The 15,858-nt window shown below is 40.9% G+C and overlaps 1 protein-coding gene across 2 annotated transcripts in view; it reads right to left on the bottom strand.

The window, feature by feature from the left end:
- Window positions 1–15,858, bottom strand: part of CALN1 (calneuron 1) — a 751,910-nt gene that overhangs the window by 540,230 nt on the left and 195,822 nt on the right. The gene's annotated exons all lie outside the window — the stretch shown is intronic.

Here is a 15,858-nt window from a genome sequence, read left to right as displayed (position 1 = left end):
CAGCTTATCAGTATGTATCTATTTAGCTAAGCTGGAAGCTCTGGGCTGCAGATTTGCCCTCCACACCTTTAGTCAGGTGTGGAGATTTTTGCATATCTCTGCGGTGGACTTTTTCTAGTTTTTATTACTGACCGCACAGTGTTTCTTTCCTTACTGTCTATCTAGCTAGAATTGGCCTCCTTTGCTAAATCTTGTTTCATACTACGTATGTCATTTCCTTCTCCTCTCACAGCCAATATTTGTGGGGGGCTGTCCTATCCTTTGGGGATTTTCTCTGAGGCAAGATAGCTTTCCTATTTCTTCCTTTAGGGGTAGCTAGTTCTCCGGCTGTGACGAGATGTCCAGGGAGTGACAGGAACATTCCACGGCTACTGCTAGTGTTGTGTTAAGATCAGGGACTGCGGTCTGTATAGTTACCACCTGCCCAGAGCTAGTCGCATGTCGCTCCTAAATTACCAGTCCATAACACTGCAGGATGCGTTTTTTCTCCATAGACTTGCATTAGCGAAGCATTGAGACGTATGGCCACACGTCGCATCCATCGTGCGACGGATGCGTCGTGTTTTGGCGGACCGTTGGCACAAAAATAGTTCCATGTAACTTTTTTGTGCGACGTGTCCGCCATTTCCGACCGCGCATGCCCGGCCGGAACTCCGCCCCCTCCTCCTCGGACATTACAATGGGGCAGCGGATACATTGAAAAACTGCATCCGCTGCCCCCATTGTTCATTTATTTCACAACGTCCGTCGGTATGTCGGGCCGACGCATGGCAACGGCCCCGTACCGATGGAAGTGTGAAAGTAGCCTAACATGGAGACTTGCTTAAAATCTTCCTACATAGGTGCCCCTACTTCCCTGCTGTAAGGAAGACTGCCTCTACTTTAGATTGCTTTCTGAATAACTTGCTCCATTGCTGGTCTGTTACTTCACACTCAGCCAATGATGACAGAACTCTCTGGGTGTCCTTTCTTTCTCCAGCTCTCCCTCAATTCCCTATCTAAAACAAGAAGCTAAAACACTAGTATCCATTACTCCACCCCAACTATGGGCGAGCCCTACAGTCAAGCCTGTCACTCCTGACTACCAAGAACTGCAGCTTTCATGAGGGTAAAACATGCAATAAAATACAATTTACACAAAATAAAACAACAGTGTTCTTCAGAGGTGGTGTTGCGCCGTCATCTTCTCATTTACACCAATATAAAAACATCAGGTTGCACCCCACTGAACTCTGTATTGAATTTTAACATTTATTGTAATAAAAGGAGATAAAATCCTCTTTCTAAAACATACCATCTCTGCTCAAAACCTCTTTTTAAAAGATAGTTGGGGATTCTGTTAGCAAAATTATGCTCAGCAGAACAGGGTCTAGCCTAGCACCCGAAATGGACATTACTTATGACGACTTGTTTCAGAGTGGAGACAGAAGCTGAGGCAGTGACTCCTTCCCTATGATAACATCTTGTTTGAGTATCCCAGCATTCACTGATGGTTCTCAAGCAAAGATTCATCAAATAGGAAGTAGATTAAAAAAATAACAAAGTTAAATAGCCAAAAATAAAGCTTTTAAATAGCGTAGTGAAGAAACGATAGGGAATTTTTATCAAGGTATATTAGAAAAGAGATTAGATTATTACATTAAATAGACAGATATTTAAGATTAAATAAATATTAGTTTTGGAACACCCCTTTAAGACATGGTTAAATCATATCGTAAACATTCAAGGCAGGAATTATATGTTGTCATGCACAGTTATGGCCAAAAGTGTTGATGCCCTTGAAATTGCCCTAGAAAATGAAATATTTCTCCTAGAAAATTATTGCAATTACACTTTTTGTTATACACATGTTTATATGCTTTGTGTATATTGGAACAACACACACAAAAAAAGGCAAATTGGACATAATTTCACACAAAACACCCAAAAAGGGCAGGACTAAATTGTTGTCACCTTTCCAAAATTGTGGGTAAACAACGTTTGTTTCAAGCATGTTATGCTTGTTCAAACTCACCTAAAACCAAATGGAAAGGGGAGACGTTGACTCAATCTTTGCATTGTGTGTCTGTAAGAAAGGAGAACAGAAAGAGGAGAAATGTTTAAGGCCTTGAGAACCAAAATTGTTGAAAAAAATCAACAATTTCAAGGTTACAAGTCCATCTCCAGAGATCTTGATGTTCCTTTGTTCATGATGTGCAATATAATTAGGAAATTTACAACCCAGAACACCCATTTCAATGAACAGCTATGGCAGGAGACCCAGAAAAACTCCACTGCTGCCACATTTTGACTTTCTTTTTTCTTGCTCTATTCACTGGTAGTATTCTCTTGAATTCATAGTATTCTGCTTATTGCGCCTGCAGGGAATTGGATGCAAATTACATTGTCTACTCTATTAGCTGAATGATTCCTGCTCATAAATGGATTGCCTGGTGTAATAGGTATTTATTAGTGAGTAGCTTATAAAGTACAAAATACTCCATAGCGAAGCTTCTTTTTAGCTTTATCAATGAACTCAGCTAAGATATAAATAACAAAGGAAAAATAAAAAATAACTCATTCATGTTTCTTAACTAATCATATGAATATGTCTATGCAAATATATGCTACCTGTAAGAATCAACTCAGAGAGATCTCGCATTTACCGTATATACTCGTGTATAAGCCGACCCGAGTATAAGCCGACCTCCCTAATTTTGCCACAAAAAATTGGGAAAACTTAATGACTCGAGTATAAGCCTAGGGTGGGAAATGCAGCAGGTACCGGTAAATGTCAAAAATAAAAATAGACACCAATAAAAGTAAAATTAATTGAGACATCAGTAGGTTAAGTATTTTTGAATATCCATATTGAATCAGGAGCCCCATATAATGCTCCATACAGTTCATGATGGGCCCCATAAAATGCTCCATATTAAAATATGCCCCATATAATGCTCCATATACAAATGTGCCACATATAATGCTCCAAACAGTTCATTATGGCCCCTTAAGATGCTCCATATACAAATGTGCCCCATATAATGCTCCATGCAGTTCATTATGGCCACATAGATGCTTCATATACAAATATGCCCCATATAATGCTCCATACAGTTCATTATGGCCCCATATATGCCCCATATAATGCTCCATGCAGTTCATTATGGCCCCATAAGATGCTCCATATACAAATATGCCCCATATAATGCTCCATACAGTTCATTATGACCACATAGATGCTCCATATACAAATATGCCCCATATAATGCTCCATACAGTTCATTATGGCCCCGTAGATGCTCCATATACAAATATACCCCATATAATGCTCCAGACAGTTCATTATGGCCCCATAGATGCTCCATATACAAATATGCCCCATATAATGCTCCATATAGTTCAGTATGGCCCCACAGACGCTCCATATAACAATGTGCCACATATAGTGCTGCTGTTGCTGCAATAAAAAAAAATTACATACTCACGTCACTGCCTGCTGCTCCTCAGCGTCCCATCTCTCCGCACTGACTGTTCAGGCAGAGGGCGGAGCGCATACTATTACGTCATCGCGCCCTCTGACCTGAACAGTCACTGCAGAGGATGTGGAAGACGGAGCGGTGCCGACGCTGGAGCGAGGGACAGGTGAATATTTAATACTCTCGTGCTCCCGGTGCGGCCCCTGGCAGCTTCTCCCGGACAGATGGTCTCCGGCGCCCGCAGCTTCTTCCTGTATTGAGCGGTCACTGGTACCGCTCATTACAGTAATGAATATGCGGCTCCACCCCTATGGGAGTGGAGTCCATATTCATTACTTTAATGAGCGGTACCATGTGACCGCTGAACAGAGGAAGAAGGTGCCGGTGCCGGAGACCATGGGACATGCAGGGACCGCTTCAGGAGCAGGTGAGTATGTGATCGTCATCGCTCCCCCTCACCTGCCGACCCCCCACCTTCCATGACTCGGGTATAAGCCGAGAGGGGCACTTTTAGCCCATTTTTTTTGGCTGAAAATCTCAGCTTATACTCGAGTATATACGGTAATTAGAATAAATGAGATAAGAAAGAATAAATTAGCAGATCATCTCCAGAGCTCTTGATGTTCATTTGTCCATGGTGTGCAATATAATCAAGAAATTTACAACCCATAACACCCATTTCAACATTTCAATGAAACGCTATGGCAAGAGACCCAGGAATCTCCTCTGTTGACAAAGAGATATAAAAATGCTAGACTGAGGTTGGCTAAAATGTACATGATTAAGCAAAAATCCTTCTGAGAAAGCATATTGTGGACAGATGAAAACAAGATAGAGCTTTTTGGTAAAGCACATCATTCTACTGGTTACTGAGGACAGATTGAGACCAACAAAGAAAAGAACACAGTACCTACAGTCAAGCAAGGTGGCGGTTCAAAGATGTTCTGGGGTTGTTTGCTGCCTCTGGCACTAGGTACCTTGACACCATGAAAGATATCATGGAATCTGAAGATTATCAAAGGTTATTGGGTCGCAATGTACTGCCTAGTATCAGAAAGCTGGGTGTGCGTCCTAGGTCATGAGTCTTCCAGCATTACAATAACCCCAAACATACTTCAAGAAGCACCCAGAAATGGATGGAAGCAAAGGGCGGGAGAGTCCTGAAGTGTCCAGCAATGAGTCCCAGATCTATATCCAATCTATATCCACTTGTGGAGAAGGCATCCTAATATGAGAGACCGGTGGAGCAGTTTGCAATAGAAGAGTGGTCCAAAATTCCAACTAAGTGGTTTAAGAAGCTTGTTTACTGCTATAAGAAATGATTGATTGCAGTTATTTATTCCAAAAGGAGTGCAACCAAATATTTAGTTCAGGGTGACAACAATTTTGTCCATCCCATTTTGGGGGTTTTGTGTGAAATTATGTCCAATTTCCCCTTTTCTCTCTCTTCGTTTTTTTTGTGTTGTTCCAATACACACAAAGGGAATAAACATGTATAACAAGATGTGTAATTACAATAATTTTCTGGGAGAAATACTTCATTTTCTGGAACAAGTTCAAGGGTGCCAACACTTTCAGCCTTGTCTATAAGTGTCTCTTACATTACAACCAATATCCTAGACATCGAGGCTGCCAAAACCTGCTGCCACATTTTGACTTTCTTTTTTCTTGCTCTATTCACTGGTAGTATTCTCTTGAATTCATAGTATTCTGCTTATTGCGCCTGCAGGGAATAGGAGGCAAATTACATTGTCTACTCTATTAGCTGAATGATTCCTGCTCATAAATGGATTGCCTGGTGTAATAGGTATTTATTAGTGAGTAGCTTATAAAGTATAAAATACTCCATAGCGAAGCTTCTTTTTAGCTTTATCAATGAATTCAGCTAAGATATATATAACAAAGGAAAAATAAAAAATAACTTATTCATGTTTCTTAACTAATCATATGAATATGTCTATGCAAATGTATGCTACCTGTAAGAATCAACTCAGAGAAATCTCACATTTAATTAAAACAAATGAGATAAGAATGAATAAATTAGCAGATCATATGCACAATCAGAGGAAACCAGGACCAATTATTGCATTTAACATAAAATATAATTAGATTTTAGTTGTTATTCATTCAAAAGATCAGCTTGAGGAATAAAAAACCCCAGAAAGATCTCCAGTACATTAGAATGCTGATGTACATAGTGTGGCAGCTGAAGGGAGGCCGACAGCTCATACATGCTGCTCCATCCTATACATGCATGCAGGGTGAGACCTGTCACTCCAGGTCAACGGGTGTGAAGAAGCCACCGGGGATCCTCATGTCTGACTAGTCTCCCGTGTGTCCGGCAGCTTTTAAATTATGTTTTTCTCTGAAACGCCACATCTCAAAGTCAAAATACTTGGCATTTATGACTTAACTGTCAAATATAGTGCTTTATATAGATTACCATGTACAATCCAAATAACCTAGAAGATGTAGTTAAAGGGAATCTGTCAGCAGGTTTTTGCTATCTAATCTTAGAGCACCATAATTTACAGAAGGAGCAAAGACCCTGATTCCAGTGATGTGTCGCTTACTGGGTTTTGTTGTTTCAATACAATCAGTGTTTTATCAGCAGAATATAATTACTAGAGGGCAACTGGCCTTGTGCACCGTAGTCCAACCCCACCCCCAGCACTGATTAGCAGCTTTCAGTTACCATACATTGTAAACAGAAAGCTGTAATGTGTTCAGGGTTATATACAGCTCAACAACTGAGCTCACATAGAACTGCAGCAGGGAAAATGGTGACTCTATCACAAATGCTGCACCCAGTAAACTAAGTGATACATTGCTGGAATCAGGGTCTCTGGCTCAACTTCATACTGCTGTCAGATTACATAGCAAAAACCTGATGACAGATTCCATTTAATGTTAAGCTTTAAGGTATCATTTTTTTCCCAAACTACAATGGACACCCTCAAATAATTAATTGATTTCATGCAGATGATTTACTTTTTCCCAAAAATGTAAAAAGGTATTCACATCTCCAAAATCCTATTCCAATACATAGTAGGTGTAATAATAATAATAATAATAATATTAGCAAATACCTCCAACTAGAAATGTAGAATAATATTTTCTGATTTGTATTGTCTCTTTCCTCATGTGCAGGCATTACAGGACCTTAGGTATCCATGGTTACGACCAGTACAGTCTCCAGGTTTTCGTGGGCCCCAGGTAAAAGAATCTGAGTGGGCCCCTTTATCACATACCACAATTCATGATGCACAGATACGGCAGAGAAATATAGGAATAGTGCAATGCCAAAGATTTCACTTCTTACATTACATGAGTGACATCTATTGTACATTCTACAGTAGCTCAGAAACTGGGAAAACCTCACAGCGCACAGTGCCTGCCCTAAGGGATTCAAAAGTTTTCTTTTTAGACCAGACAGTATAGTCCTCCATACAGTATTATGAGCACCACATAGTCATCCAGACAATATTATGGGCATCAGATAATCCTCCATACAATATAATGAACCCTATATATTGCTCCATACAGAATAACGGGTCTCATATATTGCTTCATACAGAATAGTGGGCACCACATATTCCTCCATATTATGGACACCACATAGTTATTGATACTGTACTACCGGCTCCACTTTATGCTCCATACAGTATAATGAGCCCCATATAATGCTCCATACAGCATAATGAGCCACATATTTTGTTCCATATAGAATAATGGGCCCCATATATTGCTCCACACACAATAATGGACTTCATATATTGCTCCATACAGAATAATGGGTCCCATATAATGCACCATACAGAATAATGAGCCCCATATAATGTTCCATAGAGAATGGGCCCCATACAAAAAAATAATAAACAAATACTTACATCTCCTCGTTCCCCACTGGCTGCAGCTCTGGTCTATTCAGCTCTGAGTGTCTTCAGCCTATTCTGGCTCTCTGCACTGCTCAGCGCTGAGGGCGTGCTGTAGTGACGTCATCGCGCCCTCTGCCCTGAGACATCAGAGGAAGAAGATATGGAAGAGGCAGAGCCTGTGGCCAGCAGGGAACAAGGAGAAATAAGTATTTCAAAAACAGTTTAAAGCAAGGGGGTAGGTTCGGGGCCAGCGTGCACCAACTTACAGGTCCCATAGCGTGCCAGTGTCCCCCCTACTTGCTCAGGGCTCTGTTAATTGCCCAGAGGCACCGAATGGTGACACCGACTCAGGTTATGACCACTGATATAGTGACATTTAGTTAGCTAGTTGTTATTGGGCCTAATCATGGATGCCTAACGTTCTGCAATGCCTACACATGAGGAAAGAGACATAGTGAATCAGAAAAAGCTTTACATTCCTAATTGGAGGTATTCGCTAATATTATTATTACAACTGCTACATATTGGGATAAGATCTTAAAGATAGGAATACCCCTTTAAGCACTATTCATAAGTAAACTTGCCTTAGAGAACAACCTTCCTATACTTGAAATGATGATATATCCAGAGGCTTAACTAGAAGCTACTAGACCAAAATGCAAAATGTATGACTGGGCCTCTTTACTGCCATTAGCAATACAAATGCATTCTTACATGGCAGAGGAGCTTTTGGGCTCCCTCTGGTGCCAGGAGACTGATGTCTCTCTACCAATACACCCACTCTAGCTATGCCTCTGTATACACTACATAGAGTTGAAGATTTTTCCCTAGAACAAATCATTAAAACATAAATTAAAGCAAACTATCAAAAAAAAGAACGTTTAGATGCTATTCTGATATCTAAGCATCTACCTGACCTCCTTCTATAGTACTTTCCTGACAGATTACATCAATATTCTCAGTAACTATGTAAGTGAGAAATTAGATAAAAGTATTATTTACACATGTAATACAGAAAATTACTTCAGAGGAATTTCTAAACCTAGACCCATAGGGTCATGATACACTACACATCACACAAATCTCCTCAGTACAGATCATTTCAGCTTTATATCCCCTTTAATACTTAATTTGAGTTTTGTGTATGTGCTGTAAGGTTTCCCACACAATGCATGGGTTGGCCTGATGTCGATATGTTTCCAACACTGTGAATGTTAGCTGTCAATTATTGAAATAACTTAAAAAAAAGATACCAAATTTTATATAACAATTAAGATTTTGGCCAGGGTCACATGAGCATGGGAAAGAATCGGCTCGATTATGCTCATGAAACTCAGAACAACCTCTGATCAGAGTGTCAGCTTAGTGTGATCCGATTTTCTCTGGTGAGGAGAAGCTGGAGAACATAACTTTTCCATCTTCTCCAGCAGATGTTGGACTGCACTCGAATAACATCCCAGTGTAGTGGGATGTTTTATATGCACCACATAGACGGAATGAGTCATCCTATTTATGGAGCAATTTGCTGCATGCCGCATTTTTGTTCTCATGCCAAATCAACTTGAGAAAAAAAACGCTCATCAGCATTGCTCCATACACAAACATTAGTCAGAGTGCTATCCGATAAAACATCAGATAGCACTCGTCTGATGTATACACTTGTGCGAGTGAGACCTTAAAGGGCACTTATAAGCACATTTTTACATATGGGTGTAGTAGTATGGTAGTATGGCTGCTATAATAAATTACATATTTTTTATGGCAATGGTGAGAATTCCAGCATAGAGGCCTTGTGAAGATCAGCCTGGACGTGCATTGGGGGGTGTCGCTGCACTAGGACAGCTTATTTCAACTGCATTGACACACCCACAGTGCCCCTCCAGACAGATTTATGCTAGGCTTTCATGTTTAGGAGGATAGTAGAAGGAGATGGTCGGCTTTATCTCACAAAGGATTAGAGGATCAATAAAGTAAAAACATTTGTTTATTCTGTGATGTGGATTTGTTTATTCATGTGGTTATTTCCTGAGGATGAGGTTGGGGTACCCCGAAACACGTAGCTCCATGCCACAGAATAAACAACTGTTTTTATTTTATTGATTCTCCGTTATCCTTTGTGGGATATTGACAGCAGCGCAGGAAAGTCGACCATCTCCTTTTACTATCCTCATGGTCTATCACCCACATTCTGCAGCAGCTGTTTAATCATATTCATTGCTGCAATTGCAACAAAACAAGGTGAGCTTACACCCCATTTGTTCACCCTTTGTATCACAGGTATCACCCTATTGGGCTATTGCTCTTTAGTTTCTTCACCAGGCTTTTATGTCTGTTACATGGTATCTCTATAAAAAAAAAGGTATTATTTTTGTTAGGGGATAAATGCCAACCTGGCCACACTACTACTTCATCCATATGTGAGCAGCACTGTGGCTCAGTGGTTAGCTTTTCAGTGCTGGGGTCCTGGGTTTAAATTTGACCAAGCACAACATCTGCAAGGAGTTTGTATGTTTTCTCCATGTTTGGGTTTCCTCCCACATTCCAAAGACATACTGATAGGGAATTTGGATTGTGAGCCACCAATGGAGACAGTCATGATAATGGTTATAAGACACTGTAGAATATGATGTTCCTATGTATGTAGGTAAAGTAAAGAAATAAATATCTAAAAATATGCCGACAGGTTTCCATTAAAAATAAAAACAGCAAAATCGAAAAATCAAACTGTTGAATTCATTGGAGGCACATCTTCAAATCACCTTGCTAATATGTTGTATTAAATCCACCTCAAATTTATGTTAAGAACCTATAAGTCTGCCATTCACTTCGCCAAACACACCTACTTCACCACCCTGATCTACTCACTATCCAACAACCCCAAGAAACTTTTTGACACCTTTTACTCCCTCCTCGGGCCAAATGCACAAGCCCCTATCACAGACGTTTGTGCTGATGACATGGCCTCCCACTTTATAGAGAAAATAGATAATATCCGTCAGGAAATCCACTCCCAGCCACCAAGTGCAGTGACTACCATCCCTCCCTGCATTTCCCCTGGCTCACTCTCCACATTCGATCCCATCACAGAAGAAGTCTCCAAGCTCCTCTCTTCTTCTCGTCCGACTACATGCACCACTGACCCCATTCCCTCACATCTCTTCCAGTCTCTCTCTCCAGTCGTCACAACTCACCTAACTACAATCTTTAATCTGTTCCTCTCCTTTGGCATTTTCCCCTCCTCCTTCAAACACTCTATCATTACTTCATTATTAAAACAACAAACAACTACAGACCAGTCTTCAATCTCGCCTTCATCTCTAAACTCTTAGAGCACCTGATCTACTCCCACCTTACCCATTACCTATCCACTCATTCCCTCCTAGACCCTTCACAGTCCGGCTTCCGCCCCCTACATTCGTCAGAAACTGCACTCATCAAAGTGACCAACGACCTTCTGACAGCAAAATGTAACTGTCACCACTCTCTGCTCATTCTTCTTGACCTTTCTGTAGCTTTCGACACTGTTGACCACCCTCTCCTACTCTCTAGGCTCCAGTCTCTAAGCATTAAGGACACTGCTCTCTCCTGGCTCTCTTCCTATCTTTCTGACTGCCCCTTCAGTGTATTGTTCATTGGCTCCACTTCATCCCCTCTTCCTCTCACTGTTGGGGTACCCCAGGGTTCAGTCCTTGGCCCCCTTCTCTTCTCCCTCTACACGGCCTCAACTGAACAGACCATCAGCAGATTTGGCTTTCAGTAACATCTTTACACCGATGACACACAACTGTATACATCATCGCCTGACCTTACCCCCGCTGTACTACAGAACACCAGTGACTGACTGTCCGCATTCTCCAACATCATGTCTGCTCTCTATCAGAAACTCAACCTTTCCAAAACCAAACTTCTTCTACTCCAGCTGTCTACTAACCTCCCTAAATCTGACATTTCCCTCTCCGTGGGTGGCACCATAATAACACCCAGGCAGCAGGCGCGATGTGTGGGTGTTATGCTTGACACAATCTCTTCTTCCCCTCCCATATACAATCTCTTGCCCACTCTTGCTGCTTACACCTAAAGAACATCTCTAAATTCTCTAAAATTTTTCTCACTATGGAAACAGCAAAAACCCTCACTGTCGTCTACTCTAGCCTGCACTACTGCAATGCTCTATTAATTGGCATCCCCCATACTCGACTATCCTGCTCCAGTCCATCCTTAATGCAGTAGCCAGGGTCATCCACCTAGCTAAACGTTACTCGGACGCGTCCGCTCTTCGCCAGTTGTTACACTGGCTGCCCATTCATTATAGAATCCAGTTCAAAGTACTTGTTCTCACCCACAAAGCTCTCCACAGTGCGGCACCCCCTTACATCTCCTCCCTCATTTCTGTCTATCGACCCAGCCAATTGCTACGCTCTGCAAACGATTTTCGACCAACCTCTTCACTAATCCATACCTCCCACTCCCGACTCCAAGGCTTCTCCTGCATTGTGCCAATCCTCTGTAATGCTCTACCCCAAGATATTAGGACCATCCACAATTTGCATAGTTTTAGGCACTCCCTCAAAACACATTTGTTCAGAGCGGCCTATCACGTTCCCTAATCAAAGTCATTTTATGCGTAAATATGCATGTGTAGCCCATTCACTACTTCCATCTATCCCCCACCCCCTGAAGATGGCTGGACCTTCATTGTAAATACATTATTGTAAATACACACCTGTACTTTGTATCTCCCCCACCTCATTGTAGATTGTAAGCTCTCACGAGCAGGGTTGTTTTATTTTGTTTTAATCATTATATTATTGTTAATGCTGTTACTTATGACTGTTGTGTTTGAAACTGTTTAACTGTAAAGCACTGCGGAATATGTTGGCTCTATATAAATAAAGATTATTATTATTATTATTATTATTATTATTATTATTATTAAAAAATGTAACGCTCAAAAAAGTAAACACTACCAAAACAGAGGCCAGACAGAGCACATAGTGTCATTAAAGTCAATGGTCCCATCAGGGCTACTGCCCAAATAATGTTTTTTGGCCTTTTTTTTGATAGAATCCCTGACAAAACCACTGATGTGTGGCCCAAATGCAATGTGATCAAAGCATAATAATTGTATTATCTAATATCAATAAGTTATTTTTGTTTATCTTGTATTTTTTTTATTACATTTACAGTGAAGAAATGGAACTCAAGCTGACACATAGCTAGACTTAGAAAAATCTAGCTGGATAAATAAAAGTACCGTAATATGTCAGTACAATGCAGGTCTACACATTAAAGGGCATTTTTTACATGGTAGATTTGTAAATAATGTCATTCTCATTGAAATTCCCAATGTCAACAGAGATATGAGGGATCAGAAAAAAATACAAAATTTTGGACTTTAAATTTTTTTTCTGGAATGTAATTATTTTAATGATTTGCCGAACTAGACCTGAGCAGGTGTTTAATTGGGTCTGATAATCAATCAGCAATGACTTTAGGGTTTATACATTTCTGTTAGTCGTGATGGTACAACATACAGTAACTGATTGCTTAATTTGCACTAATAAACACCTGCCTAAATTTTTCTACCAAGGGGAAATATGAAGAACAAAACTAGCATAAAGAAAGAGTCTTTGATTACAGCTTCTCTGAATGCAGTTTGATGGTTGAATGGAGGAAAACATTTTAATAGGTAGAGAATATTTCTTTATTCTGTCAACCAAGGGGACGAACAGGTGCTGAAACATCAAACATTTCAGATTATTGTACTAACATTAAAATCTAACTCATTATAATTAAAATGGTGATGTGATTTTAATTATGTCTCAAGCCTTTGGGGCATACAGTATATGTAAGCATGTGACTGTGCATGCATTTGAGATTAGTAAATTGAATGAATGTGATTTGGATTAGTGTAGAATTTTTAGGAATTTATTAAGCCCAGTAAATTCAAACAATTTGTGGTTCACTTCATTCAAATCTCCTAAAATGGCCATCTCCATTTTACACAGAAGATTGAATCAGCCAAGGAAGGCTCAAAAACCGCTTGGTGGGATTCTGTATATTTCCATGTAGCTATCACATCACATAGAATAGCACAGTCTGTCAGGAGAAACTGTCATAGCCTTTATAAAGGCACAGACAGGGAATGCAGCCTCCATTTTGTGGTGAATCTGGATAGTTAGAGAACATCATAGTTCACAGCTTAGCCATAGAGATAAGTAGTGAATGCAACAAAACATTGCACAGATTCTAGTCTGTAAGGGTTTTGTTGGTTTTTCTTTCCCTCCTCCCTCATCAGAAACGCTCGTTTTCAGCCTCTTTTCTTGTTTTTTTTTGTAATATCTGTTTTTTGTGACAGCTATTCCCATAAGGCACAGCAGTCCAGGTGCTAAGGAAGATATTTCACAACTGTTGTAGTTTCTTTATACTTTCTGAATGCCTATGACCTACACGCCTATGGCACATGGTTATACAGTTATTATGTCCATGTGTACATAGCTTTATCTGTTCCTTAACTGTATTGAGATTATGCAAATGCTCAGTCATTTTTGCATTTGTTATTACCTTGTTTCTATCCAGAATAATACATTCATCATCTTGAATGTTACAGTGAGTCCTTTAGCTGTTATGCGTTTAAGGATAGCAGTCCTCCTTCTACACTGGGAACATACAAAACATACTTTACTGCTATGGCTCAGTTGTGCTGATTTTTATCAGGACAGACTAGGATTTCATGTCCAATTCTTTCTGCATTTATTTTTCTTACATCTAAAGGAAAATTGTTTCCTTGTTGCTTAAGTCAAGTTCTGTGAAGAAACTTTTATCACTAATAGCTCCTGAATCAATGTACCAGTCCTTCAATTTTTGATTATTTGTCACTTTACACATATTATTCCAATGATCTGCACATGGGTCAGAGATTGTGCTTTTCAACTTTTGTTCAGTCCCTTTCAGAGCAAACTTCTGTTTCTCTCCTTTCCATATTGTACAGTCTTTCTTTAAATGCCCCTGTTTCTTACATCTGAAACATGTTCTTGTTTCTGTACTGTAGGGTCTTTCATTTATAACTTTATTATTATTGTTAGTATTTATTATTATAGCTCCATTTATTCCATGGCGCTTTACATGTGAAAAAGGGTATGCACAAAAATAGTACTATAATCTTGAACAAAACGAGTCACCGACTGGAACAGGAGGTGAGAGGACCATGCCCGCGAGTGCTCACAATCTACAAGGGAAGGGTGAGGATACAATAGGTGAGGATAGAGAAGGTCATGCAGCAGTATGGTGGAACGAGGGATAAAGCAGGTTGTACGCTTGACAGAAGAGGTAAGTTTTCAGGCTCCTTTCTAAGGTTTCCACGGTGGGCAAGAGTCTGATATGTTGTGGTTGAGAATTCCAAAGTAGAGGGATGTACTGGAAAAGTCTTGTATGTGATTATGGGAGGAGAAAATAAGACGGGAGTAGAGAAGGAGACCTCATGAGGATCCAAGGTTGAGTGCAAGTAAGTGCCGGAAGACTAGGTCACAGATGTATGGAGGGGACAGGTTGTGGATGGCTTTGTATGCCAAGGTTAGAGTTTTGAACTGGAGTCTCTGGGCATTGGGCTGCCAGTGAAGGGATTGACAGAGAGGAGAGGCCGGAGAATAGTGGGGGGTAGGACAGGGGGATTAGTCAGGCAGCAAATTTTAGGATAGATTAGAAGGGTGCGAGAGTGTTAGTGGGTAGGCCACAAAGCAAGAGGTTTCATTAGTCGAGACAGGAGATGATGAGTGCAAGAAATAGTGTTTTTGCAGATTCTTGTTTGAGGACTGTGTGACTCCAGGAGATATGTTTGAGTTGCAGTCAGCAAGAAGTGGAAAGGGCTTGGATTTGTGGTTTGAAGGAGAGATTGGGAATTGGGGAGAGTGGGCAGCCATTGACTTTGATAGGTAGATCTGTTGGAGGGGTTGAGTGAGATGGTTGAAAGATGATAAATCCTGTTTCATTCATGTTACGTTTTAGAAATCTAGCAGAGAAGAAAGATGAAATAGCAGACTGTTAGGGGTCGAGTTCCCGCCTCTGCACAGGGGGAATCTCGGGCCATCTCTGCTGCGGTCTCCCATTCTTCTCCTGCTGCAGTGGAGCCTGCTCAGCGGAGACGTCGGTCCCAGCGTCTCGCTCAGGTTGACTGTGCACAGAGTTGCTGCTGCCTTTCCTGCTTCTGCCATTGAGGCCAGTGTTGGGCAGCGGCGAGCAGCCGCTTCTGGGACTAAGTCCTGCTTTCCTCATTCTGAGCATGCCCAGAGTAAGATCTCTCAGTGGAAATCGAGGGTCACATGTTCAGATACTGCTGTCAATTCTATTCGTCCCTCTAGGAAGGTCCTGTAGGTGCGCAGGCTCTGTAGCAGCCTCTCATTGGTCCTTCTGGGAATGTCCTGTACGTGCTGCAACTATTTAAGGCTCGCATGGCCGCACGGCCATGCACTAGTGTCTTTTCAAGTTATGTGCTTTGCGCCAGTGTGGTCATGTGTTTGAATGTA

Source organism: Ranitomeya variabilis, chromosome 3 (assembly GCF_051348905.1).
Source record: "Ranitomeya variabilis isolate aRanVar5 chromosome 3, aRanVar5.hap1, whole genome shotgun sequence".
Classification (NCBI taxonomy): Eukaryota; Metazoa; Chordata; class Amphibia; order Anura; family Dendrobatidae; genus Ranitomeya; species Ranitomeya variabilis.
Note: the sequence above shows the minus strand (reverse complement) of the source record. Positions and strands in the feature narration are given on the sequence as shown.